This window comes from Bos mutus, chromosome 11 (genome assembly GCF_027580195.1).
Source record: "Bos mutus isolate GX-2022 chromosome 11, NWIPB_WYAK_1.1, whole genome shotgun sequence".
Classification (NCBI taxonomy): Eukaryota; Metazoa; Chordata; class Mammalia; order Artiodactyla; family Bovidae; genus Bos; species Bos mutus.
Genome location: NC_091627.1, coordinates 79,083,553 through 79,107,809, shown reverse-complemented (window position 1 = coordinate 79,107,809; position 24,257 = coordinate 79,083,553).

Sequence of the window (24,257 nt, the reverse complement as noted above, 5' to 3'; positions counted from 1 at the left end):
CCAGAGAATCCATCCATGAAAAAAACTACTTCTCTTTTACTTCATCCAAAATAACTGAATCCTATGAAGTAGGGTAATAGTTCCGTTTATGCCACTGTAACTCTATTTAATATCTGTAGGTTAAAAGTTCCCATTCAATCTAATTTACGTTTCCTTGTTGAAGTTTATGGGCTATGAGTATCTGAGATTTATCTCTTCCTGGGTTTGATGTGTTTCTTACATGCATTTAGAATGTACATGGCATAACACTGTAAACAGAAAACTAGGTCATTCATAGATTGGTCTTATATGCTTAGCACCCTGGGAAGGGATATCAGAGTTAGGATGGAGTTTCTTGTAGGTAGTATCTTCCTTTTTGGTTCTACAAACAAAATAAGTGTTGTCTTAAGGAATATTTTATTTTACGAAGAGGTTAAATTTGTATTCAGTTGCAGGTTAATGGTTTATCAGTCTTATTAATTAGATGCCAAAGCCCTAATATTTTAAAGTAAGCTTAATAGCAACAGAGAGGGGCTAGGAGGATAGAGAAACATGTGCTAGAAACTATGCATTTCTGTGTGAGGAATAAGCACAGCCACCTCTAATTCTTCCTTCTGTTCACCTGAAAGCCTTGCAAATTCTAAACAAACTACTTCTCTGTCAGAGTTTAGAAAGAGAAAGAAAAAGCAAAATGAAGCTGACACCATTTTTTGCCCGTGATGTCATTTGCTGTCTTCCAAAGCCCCTGGGTCTGATTTTGATGTCAGGGTGCGTAACTCTGCGGTGACAGGCCCAAATGTATGTGAAGAGGGAAATAACCTTTCAGCTCTGCAGCAGTCATTTTCCCCATGAAGACAAATATAGCCCAGGCTGAAATCACTTAGTGTCAATCAAGGTAACCAGATCAGCCCAGCGTTAATAATGAATTTGATCACGTGCCCCCACAGAGAGAAAAGTGTGAGATAGCTGAGCCCTCGTTCCGTGGGACACCCACCGGCTTCGATGTCAGGCCACAGTTCGCCTAGCCCAGCTGGGAAGCAACAGGGTAATTTAATCTGCCATCCACTGTAATTGCTAAACTGAGAGAATTATCAGGGTTGCCAGGAAGGGCTTTCAGAGGCCTGGGTCTAGGCTGGGTGACTGGTATGCAGAGCTATGTCTGGGATTATCATTAGGGATGGACCCCGGTTTTTTGTGGGGTCTGAGGCTTGACACGAGTTGGGATCTCTCCTTAAGGAAAATAATACAAAATTACAAAAACAAAATTAGGAGCAGAGCCTTGGAAGGGGCCCTTTTAAGTTAGAGACCTTGAAGCTTAAATTTCGTTAACATCATCATGGTAAATCTGTCTTTGGTTGCCATGGAAACCAAAAGACCATTAGCTTCCTGTTAGAGTCCTGGATTTTGGATTGACGGTCTCCTTTCTATTCTTATATAATTGTTTGTACTTTTCTGTGTTTTATTACATGAAGATGAAATACATACAATGCTACCAGGGGCCATGGGTCATCCCTTTGTCAACCCCTCAGCCCATTTCAAATATAATGTTATTTTTTTCTGACAGGCCCTAATCACCAGTTGGTTTGCCCTGGTTGTCCTCAATAATGCCAAATTTTATAGGTTAAGAATATGTCCCACATATCCTTGTGTGTACGAGCTAAATCTCTTCAGTCACGTCTGACTCTTTTTCACCCTATGGACCATAGCCCATTAGGCTCCTCTGTCCATGGGATTCCCCAGGCAAGGATACTGGAGAGGGTTGCCATGCACTCCTCCAGGGGATCTTCCCGACCCTGGGATCAGACTAATCTAGTCTTTTACGCTATGCTAAGTCACTTCAGTCGTGTCCAACCCTGTGCGACCCCATAGATGGCAGCCCACCAGGCTCCCCCATCCCTGGGATTCTCCAGGCAAGAACACTGGAGCGGGCTGCCATTTCCTTCTCCAATGCATGAAAGTGAAAAGTGAAAGGGAAGTCGCTCAGTCGTGTCCGACTCTTAGCGACCCCATGGATTGCAGCCTGACAGGCTCCTCGGTCCATGGGATTTTCCAAGCAAAAGTACTGGAGTGGGGTGCCATTGCCTAGTCTCTTAGGTCTCCTGAACTGGCAGGTGGGTTCTTTACTACTAGCGCCACCTGGGAAGCCTCAAATATCCTTAGCTTTCCCTAAATAGTCTGCAGTAAAACCTTTTAAAAAGAGGATAACCACACACTCAATCACTAGAGTCAAAAATGATAGAATAATGGAGTTAGAGGAGACCTTTAAAGCAGTCAGTGCTCAGGCAAACCAAAGACTGCCTGTTTATATCAGTATTTATAAGTGAATTACAAGCATTATCACCACAATTGGGAAAAATCAAATAGGATTTAAACCCTCAAGTGCAATGTTGGTCCAACATTTCAAAATATTGTTCACTTAATAGATGAGAAGAGACAAACTATACGATTTTCTCAACAGAAGCAGAAAAATTATTTCATAAGATTTAACACTCATTTACAAGAAACTCTTAGCAACTTGGAAACAGAAGATTTTCTTTTCTTGAAAAAGAATGTCAACCAGAAGCCTAGAGCAAACATCATTTTAATGATAAAACAGAATTATTTCTATTGATATTTGATATAAAGATGCTCACAACTATTTCATATTGACCTAGAAGTCCTAGCCAATTAAACGACAAGGAAAATAATACATAAGGATTTAAAAGGAAGAAACAAAACTGTCAGTATTGCAGACAACATGAAAACCTGAGAGTCCGAAGTAAACTATCACAATTCATAGTTCAGTTAGGAGGTCAAGTACTGTATTAACATATGCAAACAACAGCTTGCCTCTGTTCCACAATAACTATGACAAAATGTCATGACAAAAAAGATCTTATTCATAAAGCCACGATACCACTAAGAATCAACTAAAAATGTTTGAGATATAAACCAAAAAGTGATAAAATTTTACTAGAGGATATAAAAGAAAACCCAAATAAATGGAGCAAGTGTTCACGTATCTGGTTGGAAAGACTTGGTCTCGTAAAGACAGTCATTCCCCTCTTATTAATCTACAAATTTAGTGAAATCACAATCAAATTCCTAGTGGGATTTTTCAAAGAACTCACAAACTGATTTCAAAATTCTTCTAGAAGAGAATGTGTGAAATAATATTCCAGGCAAATTTGAAAAAGGAGTTCTAAAAGAGGGAGCATGCAGTTGTAAATTTCTGAAGTCGTCTAGTAGAAGCTGGGCTTGAAGATGAGTAAGAAGGAAGAAAGTACACACGTTGCATATCATTGCAACTGACCTTAAAGGATAGACTGTATCACACCGGGGAGCTTGGGGAGCACAGCTTCCTGGATTTACCTTAATTCTACCCCAAGACACAGGCTTGAGTGCTGGCCATCATCAGCCTACCAGGGGGTAACTGCTAGGTACTGAGAAATCCTAATCAGTGTTTTCTGGATTTCCCACATTCCGCAGGCACAAATCTCAAAACTCCAGAATGGTTTTGCAAAACCACTGGATAATGTTGGTAAGCCACATTATCCAGACCTATTATCAGGTTCAATTTCTTGCTATATTGCTATAATGCCATATTGCTGCACCAAACACAGATCAAATGATAATAACTAGGCATCAAACAAATTTGGTTGACCTAAGATAATACAACAGGCCATGTGTGATGCCTGGTTATTATCATTACTCATCCTAAAGCCCATTCTTTGAAGAACTACTGCAAAAATGTAGAAAAGCATGGGCTCTCTTTTAGAACTCCTTTCTCAAAATTTCAGGCAGGCACATTATTTATCCACTGGGAGAAGTTGAGCAGGTCAAGCCTGGCCATTGCCTATCGCAATATCAAAATTTAATATAAAACTGTGGGAAATGAAACATTGTGATGTTGGTGAATGTCTATCTTATTCACTACAGCATTCTTGCAGGGATCCCTGGGCCTCAAACTTGGTTAGTCCACAACAATATTTCTTGAATAAATGAATGAAATCTTACCATCTAGAAAGGAAAATAAGGCACACACATGAAAAAGAAATAAACATATAAGTCAGGATATGCTAATTATCAAATAATCCCCACTAAAGTTCAGGAGAATTGGACAGAGGAACTGGGAAAAGCTTCCCAGTGGAGGTGGAAGTGAGCTGGTCCTTAGGGGAATGGTACCAGAGGGAAAGACATTTCTGGCAGGATGGAGTCAAGGTGCCAGAAATAGGGAGAGAAGCAAGTAAAACAGCAAGGCTGGGTCCAAGGTGTCAAGTGAGGTGAGTGCCAGAGGCAACACTGGGCCAGATTGTAGGGGGACTTGAAGGGTTTGAACTTTCTTATGTAAGCAAATGGAGCGCCTTAAATATTCTGAGTGGAGCAGTGGCATATACAGAGATAACCTTTTGACTATTACATCCTGAGAGAGCAAGGGATGGGTTGTAACAGGTAGGATGGAGCCAGGATGACCAGTGAGGCAGCCATTGTGATACTTTGTGTGTGAGCTGATGGGCGTATTTGCTTGAGTAATGATTCCTCTCCCATTTTAAACCCATAATTGTAGAATAAAAGCTGTGACTAGTATATACAGCAAATACAAAAGGTGATTTTGGAAAGACTGTAGAAAGAACAAGTCAGGCAGAGAGCATTCCTCACCATGACCCTACAGACAGAAGATCCAGAAATAGACCCGGGAAAAGAAAGAAAGTTTTCCAGGCTACTCCTTTCCTGATAAAAATGATCTCTTTTTAGGTCCTCTGTGTTGGCTGAGGCTGAGAGAAGACACTTGGTTCATTTTTTGCCAATTCCAGTGTCATTCATGGTTTGCAGTGTTTTCGAGTACAAGACAATTTTCCTGCTGTCACTTAAAGCTGTAAATTTTCTTCAAACTACAGAGTTAGGGTCAAAACAACACCAAAGTGGGTATGTATGCTTTTCTCCAGAAATGCCTTTTCAGATGCAGTATGAGGAGAGATATTCAAGTAAGATTTTCCCCCCTCCATAGCACATTAATTACACAACCGCTTGAAAATTCTTAACATCTTTCATGTGAGGTGATCAAAAGCAATTTTATTGCACTTGTGGTTTTATTTATATGCAGAAAACCTCTTCAGATTTCAGAAAAGAGTTGATATATATTTGCATCAAAGCTATCGACTCATATACATGACAGTAAGTCATATTTTACCAAAAAATGAAGCCTTAAAATTTTACTGTCAGGAGGTTTCCAGTCCCCACGTTGTATCTTAGCATTCCTGCCAAACTTGCCAAGAGAGAGGCGCCTTGAACTTTTCTGACCCGATTGTGTCAAACACATCTCTCATGCTCTTCAGACTTTGTCTCAGTTCTTTTTGACAATCAGTCTGAGATTTAAGAAATTCTCCACAGGAAAAACCTCAAAACAAGGACCATACCTTCTACTCACATCTGGAGCTATATATCACAACCTGTCCTCACAGGTTCAGTTCAGTTCAGTTCAGTCACTCAGTCGTGTCCAACTCTTTGCAACCCCTTGAATCGCAGCACGCCAGGCCTCCCTGTCCATCACCATCTCCCGGGGTTCACTCAAACTCACGTCCGTCGAGTTGATGATGCCATCCAGCCATCTCATCCTCTGTCGTCCCCTTCTCCTCTTGCCCCCAATCCCTCCCAGCATCAGAGTCTTTTCCAATGAGTCAACTCTTCACATGAGGTGGCCAAAGTATTGGAGTTTCAGCTTCAGCATTATTCCTTCCAAAGAACACCCAGGGCTGATCTCCTTTAGAATGGACTGGTTGGATCTCCTTGCAGTCCAAGGGACTCTCAAGAGTCTTCTCCAACACCACAGTTCAAAAGCATCAATTCTTCAGTGCTCAGCTTTCTTCACAGTCCAACTCTCACATCCATACATGACCACAGGAAAAACCATAGCCTTGACTAGACGAACCTTTGTTGGTAAAGTAATGTCTCTACTTTTGAATATGCTATCTAGGTTGGTCATAACTTTCCTTCCAAGAAGTAAGCGTCTTTTAATTTCATGGCTGCAGTCACCATCTGCAGTGATTTTGGAGCCCCAAAAAATAAAGTCTGATACTGTTTCCACTGTTTTCCCATCTATTTCCCATGAAGTGATGGGACCAGATGCCATGATCTTCATTTTCTGAATGTTGAGCTTGAAGCCAACTTTTTCACTCTCCTCTTTCACTTTCATCAAGAGGCTTTTAGGTTAGTTGCCAGCTTTTCCTGACAGAAAGGAAAGGCTCTCCTGAGTGCCTTCCCTTCCCGCCTTTTCCCTCACGTGAACCCTTGTTTCCCGTTTAGGAAACTGCTCCCCTTTTGGCACTCTGAGTCCTTGGACTGTCTGCCCCTGATATCCTCGGGGCTCAGCCAGCTTTTGGCCTCAATTTGTGAAGTCAAATTTCTTCACTTCCAAAATATATGTATCTTTTAAAACACTAAGGCCCAACTGAATCAGAACTTTGGGGGTGAGGCCCAGACGTCAGTTAAATTTTTAAAGCAGCCCAAGTAACATGCAGCCCACATTCACAACTACCATGTTAGATAGTCTCCGAAGTGCTATCATCTTTAACATTCCATGATTCTGGAAGGTGCTAATGGCTCAGTAGGATACACCACTCTCCTTTTCCTTTCAAAGACAGAGGCCTTGGAAACATAATAACCAGTCCTAGAAGGACAAATCATTTCAGTTCAAAGCCCTACATAATGGCTTAATAGTTGTCATCTAGAGCTCTTAGGTGAGGTTGAAGGCAATATCTGGGCTGGATGGGAAAAAGTCGTATCAACCGGCAGTATCTGTCATGAGCGATGGGGAGAGAGAGGCACTCAAGACTTTTCCCAGCCTGTTCTAATTCAAGGAGATCAGTCAGGAAGAGATCTCAGGGAAGTGGATCAGTGTTAGCTCTTGTTTCCAGTATGTTACTGCTGTGTAACAGAACATTTCAAATGGAAGTGGCTCAAAGTAACAACCATGTGCTCATGGAAATATAATCTGAACAAGTTTTTGGGAGACAGCTTATTGCTTTTCTGAATGGTGTTAAGGGGGAGGATTTGACTGGGGCTGGAGGAGCCAAGATGGTTTCCACAGCACATCTAGGACCTTGGTTGGGGAAGTTGGAATGGTGGGAGATTGGCTGGGCCCCCCTCTCCTGCAGGGTTGTCAGATGTTCTTACATGGTGGCTCAAGGCTCTAAGAGAGTGAAAGTGGAAGCTATCAGGCCTCTTAAGAGCCTTTTACAAGGCTCAGAATGGGAACAGTATTGTTTCTGCAGGATTCTGTTGGCCAAAGCAAGTCACAAAGCCAGGCTGGGTTCAAGGTGGGGAGAAATATGCTCAGCCCCATGATGGGAGGCACAACATGTGTATCCAGGGATGGAAGGAATTTTGGGCAGCATCTTTGCAGACAATTTACCATCTCCTTACCCAGCTCATCAAATGGGTCCTATTATGTGTCTGAAACCTATATTATAAAGTAGGTGAAGAGAGTATGTTGATATTCTTGATTATCCACCTGTAATTTAAATTGTTTAAATAGTAATATAACCACAAGCACATGCATATTATTAACATAGTCACAAACTCACATATTTACATCACTGTTTTAGTTAATATCTGCTGCTAAGTCACTTCAGTCGTGTCCGATTCTGTGTGACCCCATAGACAGCAGTCCACCGGGCTTCCCCGTCCCTGGGATTCTCCAGGCAAGAACACTGGAGTGGGTTGCCATTTCCTTCTCCAATGCAGGAAAGTGGAAAGTGAAAGTGAAGTCGCTCAGTCGTGTCTGACTCTGTGCGACCCCATGGACTGCAGCCTACCAGGCTCCTCTGTCCATGGGATTTTCCAGGCTAAATATTGTCAACATGGTCATTTATTACATTATTATTTTTACCAGTGAGCAACAGAAAGGGATAATGTGGTTGAATATTAACCTGAAAATCCCTTGGAAGGATTTATTTTGTGGTATTTAAGAATATCAAGGAACCAGGGTCTCTTGCATTGCAGGCATATTCTTTACCAGTTGAGCTACCAGGGAAGCCCATTTAAGAATACACCAAATTCCAGTTTGCAGATAGACAGTCTCTCAGACATCAGTGTCAGGATACCACACACAGCAACAAGACTAAGAGCAGGAAGTGGAGCCAGTGGATTAAAATCTACTTCTAAGAAATTCAACCCAAGCCCACTCTGACCTTTTGCTGCATATCCGTATCTCATCTGTCTCCTTTCGGGGACTGTGTTTGCTTACTGGGCCTTCCCAGGTGGCTCAGTGGTAAAGAATCTATTGGCCAATACAGGAGATGCAGGAGAGGCAGGTTTGATCTCTGGTTTGGGAATGGTAACCCACTCCAGTATTCTTGACTGGAAAATCCCATGGACAGAGGAGGCTGGCAGGCTACATTTCTGGGGTCATAGTGAGCATGCATGCACATTCCCTTACTGAAGTCCTTTGAACCCCTTCCCACCATATGATCCCAAAGACTTTGCAGGAGATCTCCTTTTATTTTAATTAATCTTCAAATACACCCCAGCTCTGAGCTCTGTTCTTGAAATCATGTCAAGAACAGTGTGGCTTGGGACCACAACCCTGAGCAGAAAGAGTGATTAACCAATTGAGTTTACTTGCTTTTACATTATAGTTTTACTAGTTAAAATTCCAAGACAACCTTCTTTGTTATTTAAACAAAATTGAGACTTGGGGTATTTTTTAAACCACAAGACAGTTCATTAGAAAGTCATGGAAATATAGTTGACAGACTGCTTGTCCCATGAAGTTTACTAGAAAAAATACATAAATAGTATCATAGCCAGAACCACACATGCTATGCCCAGTCACTTGCTTAACAAGTATTCATTGGATACTTACTATGTTCTTGACATGGTGTTAAACACTGAGAAAACAGAGAAAAACAGGACTCTGTTCTGGCTCTAATAGTTGCAGTGGAGGAGGGAGACATATAATCCCTTACATTGCAAGCAATATATTAAGTATTCTAACAACAATGGAAAATATGAAGCACTTACCATGAACCAAGCACTGTTCCAAAAGCTTTAACTTTTACTAATCCATTAAATCCTCAGAATAACCCTATAATCTAGATTCTCTTATTATCCCCATTTTACAAGCCCCTAGGAGGTGGTGGAGCTGGAACTTCAGAAGATAGCAACTAATTGGTCTGGGGGAGTTGGGGATGGTCCTCTGGAGGTAGTGATGCTAACATTTTAAAGGATAGAGGGGCTTCCCCAGGTGAAGAAGCGACATTTACAAACTCGAGGACAACTTTGAGGACTGAGGAGAAAGTGTTGAGGCTGTGGAGCTGGGGTGTGGTAAGGAGATGAGGGTAGGGGAGCGGGTGTTGTTGATCATGATGAGCCCTGTATATTGTGGCTGTGAAGGCCAGGGTCCATTTGGGAGGGAGGAGCCAGCTTCCCCACATCCCCTAATTCAGAACCATGTCCTCCCAAATGACATGTTGGAATCTGACCAAGAGAGGTGGGAAATAATGGCCATAAAAATCTACATGCATCATTTCATTTTCAAAATCAACACACATTCTCTTAACTTCATGTTTTGCCGTTGAAAAAACAGTTGAAGAAATAAGTGTCACCCAGTAAATTCACCCAAAGCCAGGCCTCAGACCAGCCAGGTCTTTGGATTCTTTATTCAACACCCTTTCCATTGTGACCAACACGGCCCACACCTGTCACTGGACCCTAGAACCTCCAAGGGACCGTTCAGATGACCTGGGTCCAGAGAGCTACTGTCACACAAAAAGGAGCTAATGACATGTAGCGCGCTGGGACTCTAGTGGAGGGGAATGCACCCACAGTCAAAGTGGCATTAGAGCCTTGTCACCATCACAGTCACAGTGTGACCTGAAGGTCTTGGTGTCTTCACCTGTAAAGGAAAGGAAGAGTGTTCAAGATGATTTCCAAAGGGCCCGTCCAGACATATCTTCCTCTGCCTCCATCACTGTCTACACGTAGCTTCATTATTTTAGTCAACTGCTGTTTTTGGCCATTGCTGAGTGTCCAGTTCCACTCAAAACAGAGCTGAGTTGACAGATTGTGCCATTAGAGCTAGGAGCTCAGCGTCTGGGATACAGCCTCAGGCGTGTCTGTATCCCAGCCAAGTTCCTCTCTTCAGTTCAAGCTAACCTTGAAGCGCCCAGCATTTCCATGTCCCACTGTGGGATCTGCTTTGTAGGCTGAAATGAGATACGTGTCTCCCTATTAATATCCTCACACTGTCTGAATGCATTTTGAAAAGCTCACCGTGTTCGGCAACCTGTGGGCCTGTTTTTGTTATTGTTGGTTGGAGTTGTGCATACTTGACTTAAAAGTTAGCACCAAATGCAGCTTTATCTGATCAGGGAAGCATGAAATAGAGAAGGAATGGGTAAATTTCCTTTGCAAAATAGATACCCCAGGATGTGTCTTTCATGCTGGAGATTTGCATCAACTTGAATGAATGACAGTGGTTCTCACCAGGTGAACTGAGTGCCGGTGAGGTCAGGGAGAGCAGTACAGTGCGCGGCAAAGGTTATAACACAGGTTGTGTCTACTGGGCCCAAGAAAAGGGACATGAGGCAAGGACCATGCTAGCCTGACCCTCTAATCATCTCTCCTGTTTATGCAGGGCTCTCTGGTTTTCAAAGAGTCTTTACATTCCTTTATGCATTTCAGTTCATTTGATTGCCATAGCACCTGGGAAATGACCATGGCATTGGTCAGTACCTCCAGTGACAGGAAGCTGAGGTTTGGTTAAATGGAAAGGCAGGACTAGAACCCAGGTCTCTCAACACCCCAGTTCAGGGCTCTTTCCTCTGTACCAGGCTGCCACAACCATTGGGATTCAAACTTGAACTTCCTGGGGCTTCCTTGCTAGCCCAGTGGTAAAAAGTCCACCTATCAATACAGGAGATATGGGTTCGATTCCTGATCCAGGAAGATCCCATATGCCTTGAAACAGCTAAGCCCATGCGCCGCAACTATTGAGCCTGTGCTCTAGAGCCTGGGAGCTGCAACTGTTGAGTCCAGGTGCCCCAACTGCTGAAGCCTTCGAGCCCTAGAGCCCACGCTCCACAAGAGAGGCTATGGCAATGAGAATCCTGCACACCGCAGCTAGAGAGTAGACCCTGCTCTCAGCAACTTGAGAAAAGCCCGTGCAGCAATGAAGACCCAGCACAACACAAATAAATAAAATGGTTTTTAAAAATAGAACTTTCTGAAGGCAGAAAATGCCTTACTCATCAATGTATGCCTTAGGACTTGACGTATATATTCAAGATATTTTTGTTGAATATCTTGAACTCCAGCTTGACTAATGAGAGAGACTGGCCTTTATGAACTTATTTGAGTAGGATTAGAAAAATACAAAGTTACTACAGTACCTGCAAGCTCCTACATAACCTAGTCCCTGTTATCTTTCTGATCTCATCTCCTTCTGCTTCTCCCACTGGTCACGTACTGTGGCCACTGTGGCCTTCTTGCTGGTCTTTACACGTGCCAGACATAGTCTGGCCTCAGGGCCTTTGCAATGGCTGGTCCCTCAGCCTAGAACACCGTTCCCCAGATACCCTCATAGCTAACTTCCTCACCTTCCTCAGGTCTATGTTCAAACATCACCTTCTCTATAAGGCTTGTCCCAAACACCCTATGTGAACGTGAACTCTCTCTGACTCCAGTACTTTCAGTCACTCTTAGCTTGTTTGTCTGATTCATTGGCCCTATTGTACACGTTTCTTATTGCTGATCATTTGTCATCTGCTTACACCTACTAGAATATAAACTCCAGGAAGGCAAGGATTTTTAGTTCACTAATGTGTCCTATGGAGAAGGACATGGAACAGTGTGAGGCACACAGTAGACTCAGTAACTATTACTGAATGAATGGACTTGCAAAGTGACAAACACTTTTATTTCATAGAGAAGCTTTTTTTCTCTGGTCTATCCAAGAGTATATAAGCATGCTGCTGCTACTGCTGCTAAGTCGCTTCAGTCGTGTCTGACTCTGTGCGACCCCAGAGACAGCAGCCCACCAGGCTCCCCCGTCCCTGGGATTCTCCAGGCAAGAATACTGGAGTGGGTTGCCATTTCCTTCTCCAATGCATGAAAGTGAAAAGTGAAAGTGAAGTTGCTCAGTCGTGTCTGACTCCTAACAACCCCATGGACTGCAGCCTACCAGGCTCCTCCGTCCATGGGATTTTCCAGGCAAGAGTACTGGAGTGGGGTGCCATTGCCTTCTCCGTATACAAGCATAACTGAGGTATGATTGACTCTTTGATACTGCAGGGTGGTCAGGGAGCAAGCAGTCGTGGCCTGAATCACTGATCTAGAAACTTTTCCCACTGAGTATGGGCCTTTTGACCTCAGGTGGAATTCTTGCAAAAAGGAATAGAGGAGCATATGAAAAAAAAAAAAAACAGGAAAACACATTCTTCATGACAGATTTTCAGAAGGGCTCTCACATCTCAGAATCAGTCAGAATAGCACCAAAAGGGCTACAGAGAGCAGTTCTAGAATTTGAGGAAGGGGGACAGAATGTGGCAACAGACCCACTGACATTGGAACACACCAATCAGGGATTCACAGCAGATGGGCAGGCATTAGGCTCAATAGCTATGGCTTCTTCCAGACCCAGGCCCAGGCCAGCACTGACTAACAGGGGGGGACATTTCCAGGTATGCCAAACCCAGGCACAGATGAGCTAGGGAGCTGGCTTCAAGCACCCAGACACCTATACAGAGTCTTTGCTGGAGCATTTGCTAGGGTTCTGGACTTGTCACCTGAGCAAGACCTAAAAGAGGCAGAAGGAGGCTGTGCTGTGTGCTCAGGCAGGATGGGCAACTGCTGGTCTGGAGACTTTGGAATTGCCTACCTCACTCCAGGCCTGACTGGAAACTGGGGTCGAGTGGAGCCAAAAGGGGAGAACTGGGGAGGGATATGGAGCAGTCCTAGCTGCAAGAGAGGCAGGGAGACGGGGCAGAGCCAAGCAGGGTGGACCCTGATGGATAAGGCTACATCTCAGAGAGGACCAAAGAATGGATGCTTTCCAACTGTGGTGCTGGAGAAGACTCTTGAGAGTCCTTTGAACAGCAAGAAGATCAAACAAGTCAATCATAAAGGAAATCAACCCTGAATAATCATTGGAAGGACTGATGCTGAAGCTGAAACTCCAATACTTCTGCCATCTGACGTGAAGAGCAAACTCATTGGAAAAGACCCTGATCCTGGAAAAGATTGAAGGCAGGAGGAGAAGGGGGTGACAAAGGATGAGATGGATGGATGGTATCACTGACTCAATGGACACAAGTTTGAGCCAACTCCGGGAGATGATGAAGGCCAGGGAAGCCAGGTGTGCTGCAGTTCATGGGGTCACAAAGAGTTGAACATATCTTAGCAACTGAACAACAACAGAGAGGACCAGCTCTTTATTTGCTCAGACTTTGTAGAGAGAGAGAGCACAGGCTTTCAGAGTCAAGGTCAATGCCAACATCACTATTTTTAGAGTTGGGCAAGATGTTACCATGTCAGAGCTTCAATTTCCTCACTCTCTTTCCTCACAGGAATGCTGAAATAACTGATGGAGACAGAGAGCTCAGACAGCTTGTATAGCTCACAGGCTCACTAAGGGCCCCTCTCTGGAAGGAGTGGTGGCCTCTGGTTTTTCTGCCCTTGCCCAGAGCCAGGCTGGTTGGAGGACAGAGGTGGCAGCATGCCCTCCACCCCATTTCCCAACTCCCCACCCCCAACCCTATGCCCAGCCAAGAGCAGATTTATTTGAACTAAGAATTTAAATGTAAATATGCAACATCCCTTCCTATCTCCCTTCACTCAGTGGGAGAGAGTGTGTGTCCACCCCTGTAGCTGAAGCAAGAATGCCCTGTGTGCAGAGATCCTATCTTCACCGAAGAGAGCAGAAATATTAGACGCAGCTAAATAAGAAAACACAGATCATTGCCGGAGACCCCTAAGGCCTACTTTGTCTGTGCAATAGTTTGTTTTACTTTTCACAGAATTTATTTTGGCTGCAGCCAGATTGATGGTGATTATATCTGAAATCCCTCCCACATATCTGTCACATAAACACTTCGTTTAATTCAGGTCTGTAAAAGCTACAGGCCAACAGGGAGCGGGGTTTTCCAATTAATTAGCAGATGCTAATACTGGGCATCTTGTCACATGGTCCAACGGCTCAGAGGCTGAGGGTCCAAGGTGGGAATGGCAGGCGGCCCTGGTCCCTTTCTCAGGAGTCTGATCTCCTGGCCAGTAAAGGAAAACCAAGGAAAAGATGGAGGAAGGAGAAGGCCACTCACTGTCTAGCCTGGCTGAGGAGAAGGATTCCAGGCTACAGAGTGGACCAAAGTTGCCCATCCAGGCACAGCCAGAGGTGGGGGGTTGGGGGATTCATAGGCGTTTTGAAGTAGATACAAAATAAACCCCAGTCTTCCTCGGACTTTCTGTCGATAGCATCACTGGATCTGACAACTTCTGCAAAGGCGGAGGGTCCTAGTGGGGCTGGGGAGAGAGGCCTTTGCACAGGCAGCCTAGGAGGGGACACAGAGCCTCCCTGAGACCCCCAGCCGGCCTGCTCCCTAGTGGCCGCTGAAGCCCTGCAGTGCCGGGCAGGATTTCCTTCTGCTGATGGGAGCGTGCCCCTAACAGGCTGCATATGCCTGCCAGCTGTTGCTCTCCTCCTGCCCCCGCAGCTGAGACAAGAAAAGCATTATTTCCTCTGGCCTTCTCATCTCCAGGTCTCTATAATTTCACAGGCCTTCTTCAGGCATCGTTAACTTGGCGCTGCTTCTCAGGGTGAGTCCCTCTTTGCTCAGAAAAGCCCCCTTTTATTCTCCTCATCCCATTTGCCTTTCAGGTTGACGTGGGGTTCCTCCATGAAGGGGCTGGAGTATGCCAAACTTTAACAAGGATATTTGGTTTTCAGAGGCTTTATCTGTATCCTTAGTGATTCTGAAGGGGCTGTTCTGTCTACATGCAAGATCCCAAGCCTGGGAGAATTCCTGGTAGCCCAAGAACAAACATTTTTTGAGTATGTTAGCCTCTAGTCTTTACGTGCACCATCTCATTTTAATACAGAAACCCAGCCAAAGAGCTATTTTGAAACTTATTTCACAGATAAGGGATCTGGATGGTGGGGGAGGAAAAAGATGAATGGGAGATATCGCCACCAAGAAGAGGCTGAACTAGCCCTGCCTGAATCCATGGGCTAAAATAATCCAGGTCTTTCCACAAAGGACACTGGGATTGTGCCAAGACTTTCCCATTCTTGTCTTTGCTGTGCCATTATTAAGGATGGCCCGGATCAAGTCCACAGCCCTCTCAAGGCTTTGCTTCCCTCTGCGTCATGGATGGGGTGGGTAGCACATCCCAGGCCCTGCCTTCCAGAGCCTCTGCCTCAATTCCACCTCCGAATAACTGCAAGAACTGGGCCATGCCCAGGCTCAACCTGAAGAGGAACAGGAGGCCAAAACCCAGCTCCAGCCATATCCAGTTACTAACAAAACACTTGTCTTTCTTCCCGACTGAAACTGGATGTGCCTGTCGCTTGAGGCTCTCAAATTTTTAACCCTTTCACAGCAGCTGATTTTTTCCCCCACAGTGCGTAAAACACAAGGCTCAGATTGGTCACACGTTACTCAGCTCAGATCTCACCCAGGGAGAAAGATCTTTGGGAGCCCAGGCAGGACACATCGTTTTTTACTTAGCCAGTGCTAACAGTTCACTTCTGTCCCTTTTCGTAAATGCTGTTTTGGAAGTGTGATTCCTATTTCACTCTCCTTAAAACAAAAGGTGCCCTTGTTTAGAAGGCTGGAGGTGGGGGGCAGGAATTGGGGTCAAGGATCACGTCTTGGTACAGATGTGCTGTTCCCCAAGGTGGAGCTAGGGTGTGCAGACTCCTGGGAAATGCCTATCCAATCAAGGTACCCTAAGTCTGCATGGAACTCCCCATTTAACTACTTCAAAGGGAATAATTCCTTATTCCTCAGAGCTCTCCTCTCGTGATAAGACTGGGGTTAGAGTTTTGTTCTCCTGCGCAGAATCTGATTAGATTCCAAGATTTTTACAGCTCCAACCCCAAAGCCAAAAACCAGACAAACAAACAAAACTGAAACAGAACACAAAGCAACCTCAGGGGACAGTGCTGTAGAAACCAGGAGGATCCAAATTCCAAAACTCCTGCATTCACCCCAGCAATAAGGATGTGATCGTCACAGCCAGGAAACAAGTGCGGAGCCTGAATGCTGGCCTCGGGGCTCAGAGGCCTAATTGTCAGACTATGTTTCCAGATGCAAGGTTCTTGTCTTTGGCACGAACGTTTTCTATAACAAACCCACTTTGGGGTCATTCATCAGTGCATAAATACACACCTGGGAGGTGGGGGACAAGCCCCCATTTTTCTGGCTTTATAAATACGGAACTCACATTTCTCCCATTGACGTTTGTGGAGAAATGATCGATTAGAGGGCCTTGCACCATGGAGCAATTTCAAATAAACGAGAGTCGGCTGTACACGCTCCCTCTCTCCGCTCCCTGCAGAGGAAACGAGCCCTCCTTTCAGCCACTTCCTTGTTAGGCAAGCAGAAGTAAAGAGCCAAGCTGAGAGGGGGTCCAGCTTCAGGCTTTTGACTCAACAAGATTGGGAAGGAGGGCGATTCCCATTTCACCCACCCAAACTCTCAGTTCCACGTGCTGCTCAGCAAATGGGGGAATCAGAATTCCAAAACGCAGAGCACTCAGGCCTTCAGGACCACCTGGGACCAAAGAGATGGAGGTGGGTGAGCATCACTGCCGGGTGACTTCCCAGTGTCATAGTTATAGGGACCTTGGGCCACCTCCTGAATGTGGGCCAAGTTGGTAGTTATTCAAATGGAAGGATTTGAGATCACTAGCACTGCTGACTGACCCCAAATAGTGTCCGCACTGATGCCTGCAGTGACACCATTTGAGACCCATTTCTTTGGGTTGAACATGTTACCAGCTTATAACATGAGGGTACACTGGGAGGAGCTGGGAGGGGACTGGGGGTACCCTGAGAGGAGGTTAGTATACTGGAAGCAGGTAGGAGTGGACTGGGGTGCACTGGGCGAAGGTGAGTATGCTAGGAGTAGGTGGGGTTGAACCTGGAGGAGGTGTGAGGTGTACTGGGACAAAGTGGAAGGGCATTGGAAATTGGTAATAGGAAAAAAATGCACCAGAGCCAGTGAGGACTCAGAAAGGGCCCTAAGATTAGACCTGGATATTGATGGTCACCTTAAAGAAGGCAGCTCCAGTCAGTGTGGGGGCGGGGATTGTAAGTCATGAAGTGGAGGCAGAGTGTTGCTACCTTCTCTTGTTCACAAGGTTGAGATGGAAGGAAAGGTGAGAGGGCTTCAACTAGATAAGCCTAGATAACTGAATCGGGGGCTTGGGGGCATGATCTAGACTATAGGAGCTTCCCTGGTGGCTCAGACGGTAAAAAATCTGTCTGCAATGGAAGAGACCTGGGTTGGATCCCCGGATGGAGAAGATCCCCTGGAGAAGGGAATGGCAACCAACTCCAGTATACGGGGAAGTTCACACAATGGACTCTATGTGAAATTCCTTCAAAACAGTAGGGGGCCATGTGGGTGAGAATTTGGAGTTCTAATCAGTAGCTTGTAGGAGTAGCAAGTCAGGGGGCAGGAGAGACTGGAGCCTCAGCCGGCCAGCTGTGCCATGCTCTCCTCTTCCACCTCTGTGACCCTCCGCAGCCTCCCGGGGATTCTCTCCAGAACTTCAGGGACTCTGTTTTTTCCACTTCAGCCATTATACCCACCCCAGGAGATGAAGCCTGAGCCTTGAGTGCCAGGGACAAAAGGGTGTGAAGGAGGATTACTCCAGTCACTTCCTCCTCCTATTAGACCCTCTTTCAACACCAAGCAGGTGTCCAGCACTTGCTGAACTTTTGAGAGGAAGACCAGAGTGGTGAGGGGAGGGCTAAGGGAATGGCTTGGGAGGAGAATTAAGTTTCCCTGAAGAGGGCTCTCTTCTTGGAATCCCTGAAAGCTTGTGTGACAATATAATTAAGTAGGAGGCCAGGACAGCCTGTCAAATTCGAAGCATGCCTCTGGCTCGCCCGAGGTGGTGGGTGGGTGAGCAGGGCTGGGGGCATCAGGCCTGCCATCAGCGCAGTAATTCGAGGTATGCACTTCTCTCCATCAGTTGCTGAGAATCATAAACAAAGTACACAGAGGCGCTGAGCCAGGTGCCTTTCACAGGTAAAGATGCCAGCTACCCACCGGCACCTATTAGCAGGACAGTGCCACCCAGGGGAATTGCTGCCTCCCCAGCCGCACTGGACCTCTTCTTTCTCCAAGATGAGCCTCGTGGTCACCAATGCTAGTTAGCACTTTAGATTTTTTTAACTTTCTTGACCCCTTTGCAGGAGCATCGCCCATAAGTCACCATCACATTTGCCCCTTTGCTATGGAAACTGGTGCAGCCAGGAGTGGAGAAGGCAATGACACCCCACTCCAGTACTCTTGCCTGGCAAATCCCATGGATAGAGGAGCCTGGTAGGCTGCAGTCCATGGGGTCACTAAGAGTTGGGCACGACTGAGCAACTTCACTTTCACTTTTCACTTTCATGCACTGGAGAAGGAAATGGCAACCCACTCCAGTGTTCTTGCCTGGAGAGTCCCAGGGACTCGGGAGCCTGGTGGGCTGCCGTTTATGGGGTTGCACAGAGTCGGACACGACTGAGGCGACTTAGTAGCAGCAGCGGCAGCAGCCAGGAGAGGTTTTGCATCCAGGACAGGGATGCAGAGAGAAGAAAGGTGAAGGGAGGGCAGACCCTCAACTGAATAACAAAGGAATGCGTGTGTGTTGTGTGCCAGTTGCTCAGTTGTGTCTAATTCTTTGCAACCCCATGGACTGAAGCCCACCAGGCTCCTAAGTCCATGGAATTCTCCAAGCAAGAATACTGGAATGGGTTGCTTTTCCCTTCTCCAGGGGATCTTCCCAACCCAGGGATCGAACCCTGGTCTCCTGCATTGCAGGCAGATTCTTTGTTGTCTGAACCACCAGGGAAACCCATCTTACTGCTAATCCCATGGCTCAGTTTCCACACCTGTGACTCCACCTCATCCTCATCCCAGTCCACTCTGCCTTGTCATCCTGGTTCACCACACGGCTGTTTCAACCTGCCTCAGGGCTCCAGTCTGAACCAGTCTTTGATTGGAAAAACATGCTGAATAACCAACTGTGGCCTCTTAAGCGAACATCATTATCCACTGACAACAGACACTAACACATATGTAGAGATAAATATATATGTGTTCTGTCTCCCACTTGTTTTAAATAAATGTTGCCACAACACCTCAGCTATGTAGACGTCTAAAAAATCAATATTGCCTCAAGCTAGCAAATAAGGAAGGAAATCACTGGGAAATACATTATTCATGAGCTTGCCGGAGTGCTGATGAGTGGCAGTGATAAAAGTCCCAGTGTGAGCAAGTTGCAGTCTGATAGCTCCATATCAAGTCAATCTATCCCGCCTGCTTCCTGTTTTGGGAAGCAGGGATATCAGCTCTCATCACTTTTCTCATCTCTCTCATTTAGGAGAGTGGGGTCTGTGCACCTGTGGGAACTGAACCTGGCTTTTGCTCAGGTCATGACACATGGGGAGCAGGATGGAGCCAGGCAGAGGAGAGGAATGAATTCCCGTAGGGGCAAACCCTGATGGGAACTACTTAAAATTCTGTCCTCTGTAGCGCTTCAGCTCACACCTTCCGGTGGCCGAGAAAAAACCGTTCTCAGCTCTTGAGAATTCTAACTGGCGAGAGGAAATAATCACTGGACATTAGTCAATACAGAGGCCTTGCCTAGTGGAATTCTGGGAAAGGCTCCCAGAAGCATGAGCCCAGGGCTAGTTAGGAATAGCTTGACTGTCCCATACACTAGCTTTCCTAGCAGAGACAGGCCAACAAGCCCGGAGAAAGGAGGATGAAGAGAGAGGAAGGGTTTGTGGGGCAGAGACTCCTGGCCCTTACAGATCCTCTGCCAGCCCATCAAGGTGCCTTGGGTGAGATGCCCCACTCCACCTGGGCTTCTGAGCACCTCCCCGACAGTGTCAGGAAAGAGAGACCCAACTGCTTCTGAAGCGCTGCATGAGCTTGAGTGGGAGGGAGAGGGAAACCTGCAGAGTAAGAAAAAAAGTGTTGTGTTCAAATGAGATTTCAGATGATTAACACAGACTCATGCATAACTTACGGGCACCTGAGAAATGTGTTATGTAAATGAACACAGTTCCAAAGAGCACGAGTTCACACGTGATCACATGTGCAGTGGGTGTGAACCCAGAACAGTAAGCACTGTTCCCCGCGCACGGAGATCACTGGAAGAGGGGACGACGGGTCATTTCCAGCCCTGCCAAATCAACTCCAATCGTTTTTGTTAAGCCTCTGGAGGAAAGGAAGAGTCTGTCTGAAGCATTGGTTACAGGCCCCCACTCCACTCCTTGCCAGACCTCCTGGCACACAGGGAGGCTGGTACTTCCAGATAGCAGGGTCCAAGTCAGAGATCAATGGATGCAGTTCCAAAGGAGGAGGTGGAGGGCGGGAGTGGAGTCAAGGATCCAGCCTAGGTGTCAAGCAGAGGGGAACAGAAGTGCTGTAATTCTCTGGCCAAAAAGTCCTCCTGGGCAAGCTGGCAGGGTGAGCCAGAAGCAGTGCCAGGCAGAGCCCAGGCTTCAGAGCTCAGCTGAGGGCAAGGAGGGAATTACTCAGCACAGCAATGAAAACCAAGTTAGAAAAATCACAGCATTTTTCATGTGAAAAGTCTGCCTTACAGACTTGCTTTCTTTTTCTGTTACACGGGTATTTTCGGGCACACATAGGGCTCTGAAGGAGGTTAAAAGGTTCAACAAGTAGCAGTTTTGTTGCTCCCATTTTACCAAGTAGAGAAGAATCATCCTTTATACTCACATGCTTGACTATATTCAAAGCACAAGTGTGCTTTTAATTGAGCTACCTTTGCTCCTGCAGTTTTCGTTTTTGTTTTTTTATATGCCACGGCGGTTACCTGAAGGAAATACTTGCAGAAATCTCAGGACAGGACTATCACGATACTCCCTGGGAAGTGGAAAGAGTAGCTAAGGAACAGAAAGCTTTCTACTTCACCAAGCCCATACTTTGTAGTCTTAGAGGACACATGTCCTTCAGCCTCTTGCCCAGATATGGCACCTGAGCACCAGAGCCCGGGAGCAAGAAGCACTGACAGCCAGAGAAATGCAGTGGACACAGGGCTGTGGGTTTGCTTTCTGGGTCATGAAGATGCGTTCATTCAATGTGGGGATTGGGAGATACACAACAAAAGCACCTCTCTCCTTTTCTTAATAGTCCCAGAGTGCGTGCCCGTGTTACAGGATAGTGTCAAATAGTAGGACTTGGTGTTAAAAGTCACCCTAAGAGTCATTGGGCTTCCCTTGTGGCTCAGCTGGTAAAGAATCCGCCTGCAATGTGGGAGACCTGGGTTTGATCTGTGGGTTGGGAAGATCCTCTGGAGAAGGGAATGGCTCCCCACTCCAGTATTCTGGCCTGGAGAACTCCATGGACTGTATAGTCCATGGGGTTGCAAAGAGTTGGACATGACTGAGCGATTTTCACTTTCATGAGTCATTAGTCTGTTTTTTTCAAAATTGGGGTTTCCCAGAACATTTTCCCTAAAAGATGTTAACAGGTAGGCTGTATGAAAAAATGATTTTGGGGAATATTGAATACTCTCTCCATCTAGTATCACAATGCACCCTGACATATTGAAGGCACTGAGAAGTATAGCAGTAGATAAATCTTCAGTTTGATTTATGCAGCCTCTCTCAAATTTATCTAGGAATGGGACACACCTCTAATAACATATTATGGAATAATGTAATTTTGGTTCAACAGATATTTGTCTTCCTCCTCTCCACCCACCAGATGAAGCCCTCAGAACACCTGCTTGAATAAGGCAGCTTGTCGTATACGACTGGCCTCAATTTTCACCCTTCCCTGTATTCACACCCTTTACAACATAACTTTGTGATTCTTCCATAAAAGAGGAGGAGTGTCTTCTTCATTCTTGATGCTGAACTGGATCATGTGACTTGGTTTGGCCAATAGAAATGACTGTGTGCTATTCCCAGCCTATCTGATTCAAGGGGCTGTATGATTCCTCTTGCTCTGTTCCACCTGTGTCACTGCCACGAGGACATGCCTGGGCTAGCCTGCTGAAGGATGAAAGACATGTGGAGCAGAGCCGAGTCACCCCATTTGCCCCAGACAAGGCCAGCCTAGATCAGCCAATAGCCAGTCAACCACAAGACATGCGGCTGAGCCCAGCCAAGAACAGCAGAAGGGCCTGGCTGACTCCCAGCTGACCCCAGAGGGGTGAACAATATGCACTTACTGTTGCATGCCACTGCGGTTTTGTGGTTGCCTGTCATGCATCATGCAGCATTACTGAAGCAATAGATAATTGGTGTAGCGTAGAAGCAAGTACGTCGGACTTGGAGTCAATTATATCAATATTTATATCCAAATCCTAGCCCCACTCTTTTTCAACTGTGTGAACCTGAGCAAGCCACACAATATCTCTTAGCTTTAGCCTCCTTGTCTATGAAAACAAAGATAATCACAGAGCATCATTACCAGTCAACAGAGATCACACGAAAACAACTGAAATAGAGTTTGGCATGTGATAGGTGATCAGTAAATGTTGCTTGCTTTGCCTGGAATCCTTTAACTGAACACACAGAACTTTCATCTAAGGCTGAGTACTTTGGCATCTTCATGCATTGATTTGAACTGTCTGGAATCAGAACCCAACAGGATTCTCAGGCATAGGGGTCACCCTGATGTATAAAATGTTTAGCAGCCCACAGCATCACTTCAGTCAGTTTAGATCAGTCACCCAGTCATGTCCGACTCTTTGTGACCCCATGGACTACAGCGTACCAGCCCTCCCTGTCCATCACCAACTCCCAGAGCTTGCTCAAATTCATGTCCATCGAGTTGGTGATGCCATCCAACCATCTCATCCTCTGTCATTCCTTTCCCCTCCTGCCTTCAGTCTTTCCCAGCATCAGGGGCTTTTCTAATGAGTCGGCTCTTCGCATCAGGTGGCTAAAGTACTGGAGTACTGAAGCTTCAGCATCAGTCCTTCCAATGAATATTCAGGACTGATTTCCTTTAGGATGGACTGGTCAGATCTCCTTGCAGTCCAAGGGACTCTCAAGAGTCTTCTCCAACACCACAGTTCAAAAGCATCAATTCTTTGGTGCTCGGCTTTCCTTATAGTCCAACTCTCACATCTATACATGACTACTGGAAAAACCATAATTTTGACTAGATGGACCTTTGTTGGTAAAGTAATGTCTCTGCTTTTTAATATGCTATCTAGGTTGGTTATAACTTTTCTTCCAAGGACCAAGTGTCTTTTAATTTCATGGCTGCACTCACATCTGCAGTGATTTTGGAGCCCAAGAAAATAGTCTCTCTCTGTTTTCATTGTTTCCCCATATATTTGCCATGAAGTGATGGGATCAGATGCCATGATCTTGGTATTTTAAATGTTGAGTTTTAAGCCAGCTTTTTCTCTCTCGTCTTTCACTTTTATCAAGAGGCTCTTTAGTTCTTCTTTGCTTTCTGCCATAAAGGTGGTGTCATCTACGTATCTGAGGTTATTGGTAATTCTCCCAGCAATCTTGATTCCAGCTTGTGCTTCATCTAGCCCAGCATTTTGCATGATGTACTCTGCATACAAGTTAAATAACCAGGGTGTACATCAAGTACAGCCTTGACGTACTCCTTTCCCAATTTGTAACCAGTCTGCTGTTCCATGTCCAGTTCTAACTGTTGCTTCTTAATCTGCATACAATTTTCTCAGGAGACAGGTAAGGTGGTCTGGTATTCCCATCTCTTGAAGAATTTTCCACAGTTTGTTGTGATAGATGCAGTCAAAGGCTTTGGTGTAATCAATAAAGCAGAAGTAGATGTTTTTTCCTGGAATTTTCTTGCTTTTTGTATGATCCAGTGGATGTAGGCAGTTAGATCTCTGGTTCATCTGCCTTTTCTAAATCCAGCTTGAACAGATGCATCTATATCACTTAGTGATACAGCAAAATTATTTCCAATATTTTAATTTTTATGTCAATAGCCAGCTACATCCTTTTCAAAGGTCACAGAGTAATCCATAGAGTTAGAAATCATCATTTATTTTGTTATTTGGGATTTTCCATCATCTTTCCCTACTAAATAAAGAGTAAATGTATATTAAATGACAAGATG